The 16,630-nt window shown below is 48.0% G+C and overlaps 1 protein-coding gene across 4 annotated transcripts in view; it reads right to left on the minus strand.

The window, feature by feature from the left end:
• Positions 1-16,630, minus strand: part of AFG3L2 (AFG3 like matrix AAA peptidase subunit 2) — a 336,314-nt gene that overhangs the window by 233,221 nt on the left and 86,463 nt on the right. The window lies entirely within an intron of this gene.

The following is a 16,630-nucleotide window of genomic DNA, read 5'->3' on the forward strand; positions in this document are numbered from 1 at the left end:
CAACTTTCATTTACAGTATACAAGTGATACCGAGTGGTGCAATACATGCACTATCCATTACACCCAAAATCTATTCCCTGACAGGGTACCCCCAAGTGCCCTTTCTAACTGTATATCTAAGTGAAGAATTCTTGAAAATGCTGTCCTTCAGGAGCACTATATTTCCAGGTATACAACAATGATTGTTATCGGCCTCTCTTAGACTCTTTTGGCTTTGTGTTAGAAGAACAGATGTAATGCTCACAATGTAAAAGTCATGTAATGGCAGCACCCCTTTTAATAAGTATCCCAGGACTGGTTGACATAAGGAAACAAATGACTATTGGTTAGCAGCCAGAATCAGCATACATCTACAGTTCAGAACATTTACCTTGAAATTATTCTGTTTGAAGAAACGGTTTTAAATGTGAACTTTGTCCATTAGAACTACTTGGCTCCACTGCCCAAAATGGCTAGGACTGGAGGCAGAATATTTAATTTTCCCACTTAAGGGGGGGCGTGGCCTGCTGAGCAGCGAGATGGCCGCTCTTTGAGTGTGCTCCGCCGGCCGGATTGAAATCCTTTAATGATCCTTAACATCGGGGCGAGCCCAAACTGCCAAAGCCTGTATTAATGTGTGGAGGATGATGCGCTGCAGATGGCGACATGTGAATTGCTTTATTTTATTGTCTGCGTGGACTTGGGGGATAGTGCGGCCTGAAAGCGGAGCCGGCGGCGTCGTCTGACGGAGCTTCTGGTGGAGGAGCCTGGGCTTGGGCTGGGAGCGTGTGCCGGCGGCGGGACCAGAGCGGTGGCGAAGCCGGGGCGCGGAAGGTCTTGGCATTGTCGGGCTGCCCGGGGATCTCGCCATTTTGGGGGCCAAAGTGCCGAAAACAGGATGAGGTGGCGCGGGGACTGGCACGGAATCCCGTAAATGCCAAGGGCGTCCTGTGGAGGAGTTGGGAGCGTTTGAAAAGGTGGAAGTGTTTGAGCTACCCTGAGCCATGAATAGAGCGCTCCGAAGATGCAGAGGTGAGGCGCCTGGGTGCATGTGAGCAGACACAACTGGGCAAAAGTGGACAGTTGTCAGAAGAGACAGGGGCTGCGAGGACCTGTCCGATTGCCTTGGGTGTGCGGTGGTGCGAACGTGGGGCCCCCACTCCGTCGACCTGCGCTAGTAAACGGCATAATGGGCATTGGCTTGCACCCTGGCAACAGTTTGGGTTAGTTGCGGAGAGTCAATTTAAAGGAACCCAGCGGAGGTACAAGCGGCGACACAATGACTTGTTAAAACAAAATCGGTCAGCGCGGGCGTGGAGAAGGAAGCAGGAGTGCCTGACTGTGGATGCGAGGGAACGGAGGTGGCTGTGAGACTCAGCTAAAAACTAGTGGCAGTATTGGGTGGATCCCTCGCTGCCATGGGAAAGCACGACGCTAAACAGCCGAAGCTGAACTTTGATCATAAGTGCTCCACGTGCCAGGGAGAGTTGGTGCAGAGGCCCCAGGCGACAGAGGAGCGCGAACTTGCCGCAGACGACCAGGGCGAAGATTTGCGCACGTTGATGCTTGAGATGCGCTCCAGCCTCCGTAATATAGATACTAAACTAGATAATCTCGCCAGTCAGTTAGACTCTGTTAAAACCCAGGTGGCCACACACGAGACGAGGTTGGACACGCTTGAGACCCGCCAGTCAGAATGTCATGAGTTTCAAGTAGAAACAAGGGACCAGCTCCTGCACATGGATAAATTATTAGGAATAATCCATGCAAAGAATGAGGACTTGGAGGCACGGTCCCGTCGCAATAATCTATGCATCACAGGAATTCCGGAGACCACTGCCATAAATAAAATGGAGACATATACCACTGAACTCCTACGCGAACTGTTTGACCCCAGCCTCTCGGTGGTGTTTGCGGTGGAGAGGGCGCCTAGGTCATTGGGTCAGAAGCCCCCCGTGGGTGCGCCGCCCCGACCCATAATTGCGAGAATCCTGAATTACCAAGACAGGGATTTGATCCTTAAAATGGCAAGAGAGAGAGGATCCATCACACACAAAGGAAATAACATCTCCTTCTACCCTGACTTCACCCCAGCGGTTCAGGCTGCCTGCCGAGAATTTCTGCCCGCGAAGCGGCTTCTTCTGCAGGCGCAGATCCCGTACTCTCTCCTCTACCCGGCTAAATTGAAAGTGTCCTTCGAGGGGTCTGCCCACATATTCACTGATGCAAAAGAGGCGTTGAAATTCGCTAAACATGTGGGGCGCAAATCCGCACAACGCTCCAGGGACACTGTAAGGTCGGAGGACAGCAGGCTCTGCGACAATGAGTAAACGTCGACCCTACTTAATATCCCCTGTGGGGAACTGCTCCTAGTTAAAAGTGACTTCTACTCGCTAGAGATGGAGACGCACTTGTGTTGCTCGTTGTTCAATTTTGTCATCTGCTATACTAGATAGATTTGATTACTAGGTTTTGTGCGGGGAGGATCCCCTGCAGATCTTCCGGCCACCCCGTTTTATACGGGGGAGAAGCCGGCATTGCCACACCCCCTCGGGAATGTTCCCTTGCTTATTAAAATGTCTCTTTGGGGATAGGAATGGGAAGGTTAATCTACGACCCGGTTGGGGGGTTGGAGTGGGTGGGGGGAGGCTGGCTGGGGCTGTTAACTTGTTGTTTATTGCCAATATCTATTATATGCTACCTGTGCGGTGTCCTGAACGTACAGCCTGATTATTGTCAACATGTCTTACTAAATGTTACAAGATGTTTATGAGAAATGCCAAGAACGGATAAAACCCTGAACTGTCTCACCTGGAAGGTTAGGGGGCTCAACGACCACAGGAAGGCTAGGTTGGTACATGCATATTTGGTGCGGCATAAGGTGGATGTCTGCCTATTGCAGGAAACGCACATGAACACCGCCCCTGCCCAAAGACTGCGTCACACTAGATGGGGTCATGTTTATTCAGCTATTTACTCCAACTATGCCCGAGGGGTGGCGATACTCATAAGACGCGGGCTGGACTGGCGTGAGGGTGCATTTCAATGTGACCCAGAGGGGAGATATGTTTGGGTTCAGGGTATTGTGTGAGGTGTTTCGGTTGTATTTGTGGCTGTGTATGGGCCTAACGCAGATATTCCAGGGTTCTTTCATAAGCTCTGGGGGCTGGTGAAAACCACTGGATGCAATACAATTGTATGGGGAGGTGATTTCAATGCTGTACTTGATGACAATGTAGATAGAAAGGGGGCAGCTCGCACATTGAATCCGTTGGCGGGTTCCGCCCTACGAGAGATAATGCTGGATTGCGCGCTGGTTCATGTATGGCGAGGTAGACATGGGGACCTGAGGGAGGGCACCTGTATATCGTCCTATAGAGGCACGTGGTCCCGTCTTGACTTCTGGCTTGTGTCGCGAGATGTTGCACTGTGGACATCGCAGGTAGAGCACATGCCTCGTACACTGTCTGACCATGCGCCCTGTATGTTGAGGTTGCTGCTCCCTGGGGGTCCTTCCCCGGCATTCTCTTGGCGACTCCCACCCCAGGCACTACTTGATGTCGCATTCAGGGAGGAGATACGGACAGACATTGCGGACTACTTTGAGCGTAATGCGGGGTCGGTGGACACGGAGGCGACTCTGTGGGAGGCCTTCAAGGTCGTTATTAGAGGCCAATGTATAGCCCGGCAGGCGGGGGTATTGAAGGCAATACGGAGCACTCTGGTAGAACTTGAAGCCGATATAAAACAACTCGAACGCACTTTCTTGGAGGATGGGGAGTCAGAGGCGGCGGGGCTGTTGAAAGCTAAATTACTGGAATATGAAGAGGAAGCATTGAGGGAGGTCAAGTTTCTGGGGAAATATGCTGAGGCGAGGCACTACGGAGAAGGAGGGAGACCGGGGAGGGTACTAGCAAATATGGTTAGACCGCCGCGTCACGCGACATATATTCATGAGCTGCGCACAGCTGATGGCGAACTGCTTCATGACAAGGAGAACATTGTAGGAGCATTCTCCAAGTTCTATTCTCGGTTATACACTAACACTCAAGATGAATGTCCGGAAGGGCTTATATCCTATCTAGATTCCATTGCATTGGTATGGCTCAATAATAACCACAGAGAATATATGGACCTTCCAATAGACGCCGGCGATGTGGCACAAGTTATCAGGAGCCTGCCGCCTGATAAGGCGCCGGGACCTGATGGGCTTACAACAGCCTTTTATAAGGCGTACGTAGATGAGCTGTCTCCCCGGTTGCTGGCTGTGTACGAGGAGGCCCTGGAGAGAGGGGTGTTACCTGCCACTATGCGCGAAGCAATGATTATCACGCTGTTGAAGCCGGATAAACCTGCTGAGGATCTGAACTCATATAGGCCCTTATCCCTGATTAATGTAGATGTGAAAATCTTGGCCAAACTACTTGCGAATCGAGTGCAGCCAATGCTGTCGATGGTCGCACTCCCAGACCAATCCGGTTTTATACCAGGAAGGGCGACCTCTCCCAACCTGCGAACAATCTTCGCTACATTACATTACCTGCACCCCGAAGTTAAAGCTGCCGTGGTTTTTTTAGATGCAACTAAGGCCTTTGACACTATTGAATGGCCATATTTATTCCATATACTAAAAAGGATGGGTTTCAGTGCGCTACTGCTTAGAAAAATTCGTCTGCTTTACACTTTGCCTACAGCCAGAGTGCGGGTGAATGGTCTGGTATCTGCACCGTTCCTTGTCTTGCGCGGTACTAGGCAGGGATGTCCTCTCTCCCCGCTGCTATTTGCCATAGCTATGGAGCCGCTGGCAGCGAGGATTAGGCAACATCATACTGCAAGAGGTATAGGGTTCAGCTCTAGAAACCTTCTAATATCACTATACGCGGACGATGTGACCCTCTATCTTACAAATCATGCGGACAACTTGGATCCCATCCTGCGGGAATTTGTTCGCTTTCAGGGGTTCGCGGGCATCTCCATCAACTGGTCTAAATCAGTAATCTTTCCCCTCACGGACGGCACTGCGGAGGTGCGCACTGAATACCCCCTGCGCTGGGAGGCGGAAAAAGTCAAATATCTGGGGATTTGGATAAGCCGGGACCTTCAGGAGATTTGGGGCCTCAACTTTGGCAGGGCTATGGTGTGGCTGAGCGAGAAAGTGAAATCATGGACCTCCCTGCCCCTATCACTAACTGGGCGGATCGCGTTGACAAAGATGATAGTGTTACCCAAATTCCTTTATCTATTCGTAAATATACCTATACCGCTTACAGCACACTTCTTTGCCACTCTGAGGTCATGCCTGGTTGAGCTGGTGTGGGCGGGTGGACAGGCCAGGGTAGCGTGGGACACGTTGGAGCTGCCACTGCGGCAGGGAGGTTTGGGGGCCCCAGATATAAAACTGTATGCTCTCTGTGCTCAGGCTCAGTTCCTACATTTTTGGACCCACCCTGTCCCTTTCCAGCCTCACGTGGCGGTGGAGCGTGATATGGTGGCGCCCATTCCACTTGGAGTTGTGATATGCGCTAAAGCAAGGCGCCCTAGAGGAGATGTAGATACGGCTAGGATGCTGCAGTGGGTATGGGAGGAGTTGCGTAGGAGGGCCGGAGTCCCGCTGTTGTATGCTCCATCGCTGCCTCTGCTGCATAACCCGATGCTGCCTTGCGTAGCTGATGGAACAGCTGGCCACCTGATTGACAAGATGAATCTCCCCACCTTTGCTAACCTTTTTCCCAATGGCAAGTTTATGCCCCCCCCCTGCGCCGGAGGAGGGGGGTGAGGTGCCCTTTTCCGAATTATTCCTGTACCATAGACTACATACGGCATGCCGGACACTGTGCGAGGGGTTCCCTGACTCGCCACCGATCTTTACAGCTTTGGATGCGGTGGTGGGTTCCCCATCTCCCCGTAAACTAGTTACTCAAATTTATCGCCATATGCAAAACATGACACCAGAGGTAGCGCCTAAATCTATGCTGCATTGGAACGAGGAGCTGCAGCCTGGGATTTCTGGGGAGCAGTGGGAGTTCTGCTGTGGGCAGCTCGCTGAGCTTTCGCCAAATTACAAGCTGCGTTTAATACATTTTAAATACCTACATAGGTTCTACAGAACCCCCATCAGCCTGAAAAGAATGAGGCTTAGAGAGACGGACGAATGCTGGCGATGTGGGTCGGCCTTGGCCTCTTTTTTACATATAGCGTGGTCCTGCCCGAAGTTGAAGGATTATTGGTCTCAGGTTTTTGTATCGGTAAACCAGATAGTGGGCCGCTCGGATGTCCCTTCCCCTCTGCTTGGGCTACTAGGATATATCAGAGACACTCTGCCAGAAATGCGCAAGCTGCATGCATTACTTTTGCTGTTTGCTAAGAGACGGGTGGCGATCCATTGGGGTAGGCCGAGGGTGCCCGCGGTGAGGGATTGGCTGGCGGATGTAACTTACGGGCATACACAGCTAACCACATTCTGGGAGTTAATGCCAGCTGCATCTAGACCCCGCGACATCTGGGATCCGTTTGTGAGCTGGGCCCGGGAACAACAGAGTCGGGAATAAGAAGGAGATACCATGAGCGAATGTTCCCTGGGAGGGGGGTGTCGATGGGGCCATATTACACTCCTCGCTTATCACATAATGGAGGAAATGACTTTAACACTAGCATGACCCTAACCGATACCCCTGTTTTATTTTGCAGCCGCCCTCTCTGGGCACTAAAGTAGAATGTTATGACCCTTTTGAGCCCCTGTGCCCAGTTTAGGTGCTTACAATCTCAATGGATATAACATGTTGACTATGGTAATATGTTTCTTTTTATAGGACACCTAATTGCATATTATATGTACACACTAACGATGATAACTGGCAAGTTTGTTTGTTGTATTTACTATAATGTAAAATGCTTAATAAAAAAAAATAAAAAAAATAAAATAAAAAAAATCCCACTTAAAGTGTTATACGTTGTGGCCAGTTCTAGGCTGTAGAAAAGGGTTACGGTTAAGGTCTAAGTTATGGCCATTCCCAGGCTCGAGAAAAACTATTTAAACTTTTTATTGTCTCTAAACTTTGCCTAAACTAAACCTTTAGGACTAAATCAGACAGGTAACATTTTGTATGGACCATATGCATTTCAAAGTAACATTTTAAAGGAAGAGTATATGTGATCTGTTCTGTTCCACTTGTCTCTCACAATTTCTAGTGCCACATAAAAATTGATACTTCTACTGTTGTCCATGCAGCAGCAACAATCAACTATTTGGCTGACACGGTCAGGTGCAATAACCTTTTTTTTTTTTTTTTAAGGTCTACAAAGCCAAATTTGCACATTCTATACTAAAAATAATTATCCCAATGGATTCTGATGTTGTACTGCCCAGAATCATTTGTATGGGCCAAACACATTCTTTCAAAACAATTCAAGGCTTGTCTCTGACTCCTCATCACCTCCAGCAATAAAAGAAGTATGGAGAAATAATCATGTTAGCTTCATCAAGGAACAATACTAGTCACACGTGTGGTGTTTCTCTTATCGCTACAGAGATTCCCAGGTCTCTTTACCAGCTGAGCTCAATAAGCTAGACTCTAACTTCCTACTGAAGAGGTATATAAGCATCTTCTGTGGGTTACGCAAAAGCTTATTATTAAATGACATGTGGACCCTGGAGTTGGGATAACACACCAGTAGCTTTTCAGTGGCTGTTACCCTCCCAATAACAGCATGTTTAAGAAGGCTATCACCTGATGCCCAATTTCCTTCTAGCAAAGTCTTTCTCCGTCGCATATGACCACTACTCTTTTTGCCGCTCGGACTGAATCAACCTTGATGTTAATCTGCTCTTTCTAACGCTTGCTCGCCATGTTTCCTCTTGCGGTTGGTTCTACTCTATGATGCTTGTGGTCCTACTGGCCACAGGTTCCAGAAGTACAATTTTCAACTCCTCGATCCATCTAATTCCCTTAAGTGTGCTCATGTTTAACATTTCCTTTGTGGTTCTGGTCGACCACACTACCACAAATAGAGCATTAGTATTATCTATTTTTGCCTTTGGCAAGCCTCTAGGGAACCCCTGGACTCTGCATACTAAACCTCACTTTGATATTGTATATACAGAGCCAGCTTCCTACACCCAGTGAGCTACTCACCTGCTACCACCGGCTTCCAGAACGGACTAAGTACTGCACGACTGACATGGTTAGCCAGCAGCACTGTCCAGCACTAAAGGACCTGTGCAAGGCACCCCAATGGCAGGGGCAAGGAACAAAAAAAGACCACACCTTTTTAGACATACTCGTGAAACCAACTGGTACACCAGAGGGGGCCCCCAACTCACCTAACCTGGACCCAGTGTTGGGGGACAGAGAAGCTGAGGGCCCCATCACCTGCTCTTTCATGGAGATCCTTTTTACATCACTCAAGGAGGACCTCCAGACAGTTAATGTGCAAGCTCTCTTCGCCCAGATACTGGATGCCTCTAGTGACAAGCAGATTTTGCTTGAGAGGGCACACCCGGTTGGTTCTTTCCGGACGGGGACTGGAAGACCGGGCAACATAGTGGTATGCGTACAGGGCTTCCCCCAAAGGAGCAAATCCTGTGCAAAGCAAGAGATAAACACCTGCTGCAGTTCAGAGGGCACTCCCTGATGCTATGTAAGGAGAAGTCTGTGCTCATGCTGCAGAAACGCAGACACTTTCGCCCAGTGAACTCTTTCCTCCGCAAGGGCGGGATCTCCTACTCATGGGGTCACCCATTTCGGCACATCTTTAAATGGGATGATACGTTGCAACTTAGTTCGCTGAAAGCTCCACGTACTCTACGAGGATATAATCCCACCGACCAAGCATCCTCTACCCATCCAACCCGGGAGGCCAAGTCAGGAACCAGCTGGCAGAGACGGATGCCACTGCACCCAGACTCAAACATCATGGCTCAGGAGCTGAGAGCCATCCTGCAAACTTTACAGAGCGACTCGGATAATTGACTGGGCAGATACAGAGACCCAGATACAGCAAGTCACTGCATTCAAGGGGGGAGGAGAGTTTGAGGGTGAGTGACCGGACCAATAATTCAAACACCGGAGATGCACTCCACACAAACCATGGACCAGTTTCCTGCTAGTGGACTGCCTGCTGCTCCTCACAGAATGATGGTAACACCAGGGACACTTTGCTGTTGTTTTGTTATTGCTGTCTTTACAAGGGTTTTTTTTTATTCTTGGGAGTACTCCTACCTTAAGCTATCTTTTCGTCCGGGGTTTACCTCTGTATCCACCAGTCCTGCGGCAGGTGCACTTAGTGGACATACCCTGAGGACCCCGCACGTAGCAACACAGAACTTTCTAACTTTCTGACATAGCATCTACATAGGATAGACTACGTGTGATCTCCCTGAATGTGGAACGGTTAAATAATCAGGTTAATATTTAGAGAGATTGGGGTCATATGTCTCCGGCAGGAGACACATTTGATGCCTAGCGCCTGGTGCTGCTTTCGCTCCAAATTCTTCCCACAACAATTTCAATACTTGACCAATACCAAAAGGGCTGGATCTCAACATAGTTTTCAACAACGACATGGATCGATCAGCGCTTCAACAGGGTGGGATGGTAGAGCTAACTGGTGAGGTGGGCCTGATGGACTTGTGGCGAGAAACCCTACCGAACACACGTGACTACACGTTCTATTCACACACACATAAGACATATGCATGACTTGACCACTTCTTGGGGACTAAACAGCTCTTAGACATGGCTCCCATTCTGGAGATAGGCACACTCTCCCACTCAGATCACGCTGCAAAATTCACAGCCTTGACGCTCCCACCAGTGACCCGCACACACCACCCTGGTGCCTCTGAGAAACCCTACTACACAATCTGAGGTACTTCAACAAATCTCAACTGCCATGCATACTTTCCTCAACACCAATGACAACGCTGACACTTCCATTTCACTTCTGTGGGTTACAATGAAAGCAGTAACCTGAGGGAGTTAATAGCTATCTCAGTGGCAGACAACAAGGCACGCAAATAAATATGTGAAACCCTACAGGAGAGGGTGAAGGAATTAGAACACATTCACCAGCGTACAGGTGCACCACGGGTATGGAGACAGCTAGAAGCCACTCAGAAACAACTAGCAGGGCTGGATATTGACAGGGCAGATACTACTTCGCCTTACACCGGAGGGGACAAATATGGCAGACTCCTTGCTAACAGATTATGGGTTCAACGACAAATGGCATTGTGGAGCCCTTACGAGGGTACGATGGGGAGGTGACTGGGGAAGATCACCACATAGGCAACCAATTTTGTGACTTTTATGCTGAACCTACACTCAGCCCAGTGACTTCCACTAGAACATTCTAGCCAATATTTCCAAGCGGCAAACCTTACCAAACTTACAGCAGAGCAAATTCATGACCTAGAGGCCCCCTTCCGCAAAGATGAAGTCATAGCAGATATTGCAAGGGTGAAACCCCACGGGTCACCAGGCCCAGATGGGTTTCCGCCCTATTTTACAAGCCCTTCTGTGCAATACTCGCCCTGCTTCTCACCTGGCCTTTTAACTCTTTTTCAGGTCCAGGCACTATCTCCACATCCATGCTTGAAGCCTCTATTAGCATCATCCCTAAACCTGGGAAAGCAAGACTTTTATGCGGGTCCTACAGACCCATCTCCCTTTTAAACAACAATGCTAAACTCTTCACAAGTATACTGGTGGCCCGCTGATGTCGGGCCTCATTGCTCCTGACCAAGCCAGATTTATTTCATACAGGCAGTGCAGCAACAATACCAAGAGGTTGCTCCACATCACTGACAAAGTGCTTCGATCGTAGAGGGAGACCATGCTCCTCTAGCAATGCCAAGAAGACATTCGACCGCATACACTGGGCCTATTTGGAACTGACCCTGCTCCACTTTGGCTTCGGGGAGCGATTCAGTTCCTGGATTCTCAGTACTTATGGACAACGTAGGGCAGCAGTCCGCGTCAACGGCATGACATCTGCTCCCTTTACCATTTGTAGAGAGACTAGAAAAGGCTGCCCTCTTTAACCCCTACTATTTGCGCCCTATATGTAGCCCTTCACACGAAGAGTACGGGACAACCCAGACATTATCGGGGTTCGCTTTGGAGGAGAGGAACATTTAATAAGAACATAAGCAGACAATGTCATAATAGCTCTCGATAACCCCCTATGTGCACTCCCAGTTTTTTTCGCAGAACTGGAGTGGTTTGAAGCCGAGTTGGGCTTCTCTGTAAATGTGGGTAAGTCCTAAGCCCTCAATCTTACTGTACTACCAGGCATGAGAACACACCTGGCCGAGAACTTTCCAATCCAATGGGCAAAAAATCAATTGCCCATCTCGGCATTCAACTGTCCACCTTAGCTAGGACCACTGCCACTCTTAACTACAATATGGTGCATCAACAGATAATAAAGGATTTAGCTATGTGGCAATTATATTGTCTGTTTGGTTGGACAGAATTGTTGCTGCTAAAATTACTATCTTACCGAAGATACTTTTCAAGTTCCAGGCCGTACCGATTGACCCACCTCCGGGGATGCTAAAAATGCTACAAAATGCTATCCATGGCCTCATATGGGATGGAAAACGCTCCCCGGTCAGAGTTTGAGAGACGGCTTCTTATGAAAACTAATGATAGACACTCAACATCGGAACTGTACCGCTTCCTGCTCCCAGCTCTTCGGCCGTGTAAAGCCCTGGGTCAACTGAGCTGGGAAGGGGAACTTGGTCAACAGCGTTCCTCGAAAGAATGGGGTGACATTTACTATAGGGCTAGACATGCAGCCAATATCATGGCGGGCACAGAAACCAGTACGAAAACTACGACATACTGGTATCTGACCGCACCCAGACTCCATAGAGGTAACCCAGCCCGGAATCCACAGTGCTGGGGACATTGTGGTCAGTTGGGGACGCTGCTCCACATATTGTGGGTTTGTCCCAAAATGACTCCTTTCTGGATGGCTGTCCTAAACGACAAAGATGACTGCTCCACCACAACCCTCCATAGATTCCCAGTTTACACACTTCTAGGACTTCCAAACCCACTTACATATCCACTTACGTTCCATAGATGCTGGCAGATAAAACTTGCGCTGTGGGCGGCACATCAGACAATCCTAGGACTCTGGGGAACGGATAAAGTCCCGACACATCAAGTGTGGCTGCACATGCTATGGCACATACTAGGGAAAAGGAAACTCACCTTAGCTCCTACAGTGTGAGGCGACATCTATAGAGACCTGTGGACCCCTTTTATCAGGTTACTTTCCAAGGAATTTCAAGACCTGACATGCCTTAAATATTTGTGCATTCGCCGCCTAACGGAGTCACCACTGCCTACTCCCATAGACATGCTACCTGACATGACACATGGACCCACTGAGGACTAAGTGCTAGACGCACACACGGCCAGAGTACTCCTGAGGGGGCTTCAAGTTGAGGTTTAGAGTTGGTGGCCTGCGCTTACAATCTACCTGCAAAGCCTTTATGTTCTCCACCAGCCTGCAGATGTAGGTGGGTGTATGTGTTGACCATAATTTTAACAAACAGAGTTGAACCATAAAATGACTTTCTTGTTGGCTGTAGGATTTAGGTGCACATTACCACTACTAACCGGTGCTAAAGTGCTTGTGCTCACTTGCCTAAATATGGTTTTATTTGGTTTACACGTGATCGGTATATTTATGCAGGTCCCTTGTAGAGTGGTATACCATATACCCAGGGCCTGTAAATTAAATGGTACAAGGTGGCCTGCAGCACATATTCTGCCTCCCACATATGTAGCCCCTTAAAACATGTCCCAGGCCCGCAATTACAACATTAAAGCGGTTGTAAACTGCCAATTCGACCTGGCAATATAAACTGCTTGCCAGGCCTTAGACTCCATTTTACTGCATATTAGTGACTCAGTGTGGCGTGCTACGTGTTACGGAAGGAGGAGGAGAAAGGAGGCAGCCGGTCAGTGGGCCGTGGTAGCATTGGCCAGGCAAAAAACTGCACAGAGTGCCATAAGTCGGGACCGAGGAACTAACTGGGGTAGTTCTGGTAGCGGTGCATGGTGTCGGCTAAGGTATCACAGCAATATTTTCTGAAGGAGCCGTGGGCCGAGACACTGCTGTTTTAGAGGAGCTGGGTCTTTTGCGCCAGGACGCTGTGGTCCCTGCTGCATACAGTAGGCTGGTTCAGGAGGCTGGTGGAGGAGTAGAAAGAGACTTTAGGTCTTTATTTATTGAATGAGTGGACGATCCTGGAGGGTCTTATGAGGTCCTGTGTGAGCCTAAACTCCAAAAAAAAATGTGAAATTATAAAAGATTTTCTTAAAGACTTTGCTGGTTCACGTTGCTGTAAGCCTGTATTCCTGCAATTCTGCTAGTACTACCACTGCAGAACCGCTGCCCTGTCGATGGTGTTTGTTTCCATCTGTTGGTTTTGGCTCCCTTCAGACAGTGAATTGAAGGGCTTGAAGAGTTGAAGAGCTGTAGGTGGCAAGGGATTTTTGAGTAGTTTGGATATAGGGCCTAGGGTTGAACTATTCCCCGTGTGCGGTGGAAGCGGTCGGCATTTGGCCGGTGTGGCTTGTTCCTGCGGGGGGAGGGAGGGGGTGTCGCATACCCATGACATTGGCATGGAGCCAAAAGAAATCCTGTTGTGGGGGCATCAAGGGAGTCCCTTTCTGATGACAGTATATTGGGGGAGAGGGGTATAGAGGGTATAGACCCCCAGGAGGCCCTTTTGCTGAGAACTCAGGCCTTGCCTGTGGTGCTTCTGTGTCGCTCATCCTCACTCTCCCCCCACTTACGTGTCAGTCCTTATCCAGCTCCAGCTGCCCTTGGAGAAATGGTTAAGCATTCCCAAGATCTTCAGGAGATTTCTCCTCAAATGAGGGTTGTGGGACTCCGGACATTGGGCTACCAGATGCTGACTTCACTATGCCTGAATTGGATCTTGATCTTTGAGGGAGGTATGGGTATCAAGATACGGATCTTCCTTCATCTTCTGGGGGTCTTTTGCCATTTCTTCCAACAGGTTTGCTTGTGTTTAGTAGCACTCCCTCCTCATGAGTCTCTGTACTCCCTTCTGCAACTCCAGGCCTGGATGTAAGCAGTAATTTGCCTAGTCAACCACCAGACCAGGAGGTCAGGGTTTTTACTTCCCTGGCTAGCCTAGAAAATCTTCTTTCTTCGATTTTAAAACTTTTTGAAAAATTTGTAGGAGGGCCTGATTGTATTCTTGAGTCTGTAACAGCCATCCTGAAGGAATTGACTAGGGTGAACAAACTTAGGAGCATGAACGAAGGTGTCTGTGCCATTGGGTGTGTCCCTGATGTTAAACAGAGAGCCAGAGAACACAATTGTGCGTTCATATGTGGACATTAGTACTTAGGCAGGTAACCCCCAGTGTAAAGAGATTATTGCTAAATGAGTTTCGGCCAAAAGTCCAGTGGACTCAATATGTTTTATTTGCGACCCCTCATCGGCTAAGAATAAGCAGTCAAAAAAAACTTTCTCCACTGAACAAGACGTATTTCCAATTTTTAAAGCAATGGCTATCCAGGAGTATGGTTCTGTGGTGTCTCCAGCTCCTTCGTTAATGGCTGGAAATAAAAACAAGAAGAAGAAAAAATAAAAATAAATCGAGAGGGATGAAAATACCAATTCAAAGGATTTCTAAGAAAGGCAGAAGGAAAGTCCATTTTTCAGAAGTGATAGATCTTCTGCAAAGATGCAAGGAGATTTCTTGCGTGGTTACCCTTTCTCCCCTGGGGGTAGGGATTGAATCAGGGACTATAGGAGTAGCTGCTGGGGAGTCAGTGAGGGTGTCTGAGATAAAGTTCCTCGATGAACACCCTCCTGGGTCGCTCCTTGCATTAAATCCATTGGCCCAGTCATTCACAGTCCCCAACATGAAGGGAGATCTTAACGGCCTTTCTACCCTGGAAAGAATCACTACACTTGATTGCAATGTGGATACATGTACATTAGATGTTATCCTAATTTTTTATCCAGATTTTATTTTGAACAGATCTACATTGTTAAACTGTTTTCTGGAGTCTGTTCCTTTGAGGTAAATTCAAAGCTGCGACATTGATTTGGTTTCTTTATTGTATTTTAAAGTGGGCTTCAAGTCAAAGGATATATTTTGTTCCAAGCGTTTAGCTAACTTGGTCCTAAAAAATGCGGATTGTTTGCTATGTCGTGGTATTAATGTTGTTCCCTACCTGGGTATGAAAGGAAAATGTGCTAGCGGAGGGGCACTAGTGGAAAGGGATAAAGAATCTTATATATTCAGAGTCTTTTAATTATAACAACCAGTATGAATGTAGGTCTCCAGTATATTTGCAGGACCTGACAGTTTTCTTGGGAGGAAATGGTAGGCAGGTGGAAGCTTCAAATGCTTCAGATCAAAAATGTATCAACGGTTTGGATAGGTGGGGCTGGTTACCGAGTATTTTAAACCAGGAGCGGGGTCTAGGCTCCTGTTCCAACCCTAAAACTAGCATTGGCCTGAAAATTGTCTAGTGGAATGCTGCAGGTGTAAAGAATAACAGGGAGAAGTTAAATCTTCTTATTTTCTTAAATAAGGCCACGCCATCTAGAAGGGGGCATGCATAGGGGGGAGTTGCACTTCTATTATCAACTAAATCTAAGTGGAAATATGATTGTTACAAAGATCCGAGTAGTTTGTTTTTGGCTTTAACCTTTCATATTTATGAAAATACCAGTGGCTCTAGGCCCCTGTTACTGGTCAATGCTTATATCCTCGCAGAAGAGGTTTACGACGCTCTCTTACAGAGGGTTTTCATCTATATAAATAATGCTTTTGATAGCGAGCAGCCCCTCTATGTAGTTCTAGTAGGAGATTTAACTTGCAACGTATCTAATCATGCCTTGCTTCAAGTTTGCGAGGTAGGGAGTGAGGAAGCCCTGCAAATCCCCCCTAGTGTTTTCCCCCTTTTGATAAGAACAAATAAGAGAGGGATACTCCTACTTGATCTCCTGAGGAGAAATGGTTGTATTATAGTAAGTGGGAGGTGTCTCTCGGACTTGCGAGCCTCATATAAGCTTTTTTCCCCATGTGGAAATGCAATTTTAGATTATGTGGTGCTAGGTTGTACATCATTTTCTCTGTTAAATGATGTAAGGCTCATGAACATGCCTGTCAGTATCATAGCCTGCTCATATTCTCTTTTGATCTAAACTTGTCATTGACGGGGTCCTGGGAGTTGGACGGGCCAGTCTCTAATTTTGATATATAGACAGGGAGGACTCAGTGGGATCATAGGAGGATTTCAGGCGTGTTAGAGATAATAGAAACTGCTCTTGCAAAACTGGATACCTGGGAGGGTAATGAAGTGGAACACTTTGCAAAGTGTATGAAGCGGCTGTTAATCAGAATGTCTGCAAGATCTCCTAAAAGTAGATGTAGGGTGATTCCTCGTCCATTACTCGCCTTGAACAGGGAAATAAACACTTTGGTGAGTGTTCAATACTTAGTGTATTCTCCTGAAAGGAACTCAAGGTTGTTCCTTTTAAAAAGCAGGAGGCTGTATTTGAAGGCCCCGTCTAGCAAGAGACTCCTGGGATAGGGTTTGGATTCACTTGACGGAAGCCGTAGTAAAGGGGCAGGCTAGAC

Source organism: Pleurodeles waltl, chromosome 2_2, assembly GCF_031143425.1.
Source record: "Pleurodeles waltl isolate 20211129_DDA chromosome 2_2, aPleWal1.hap1.20221129, whole genome shotgun sequence".
NCBI lineage: Eukaryota > Metazoa > Chordata > Amphibia > Caudata > Salamandridae > Pleurodeles > Pleurodeles waltl.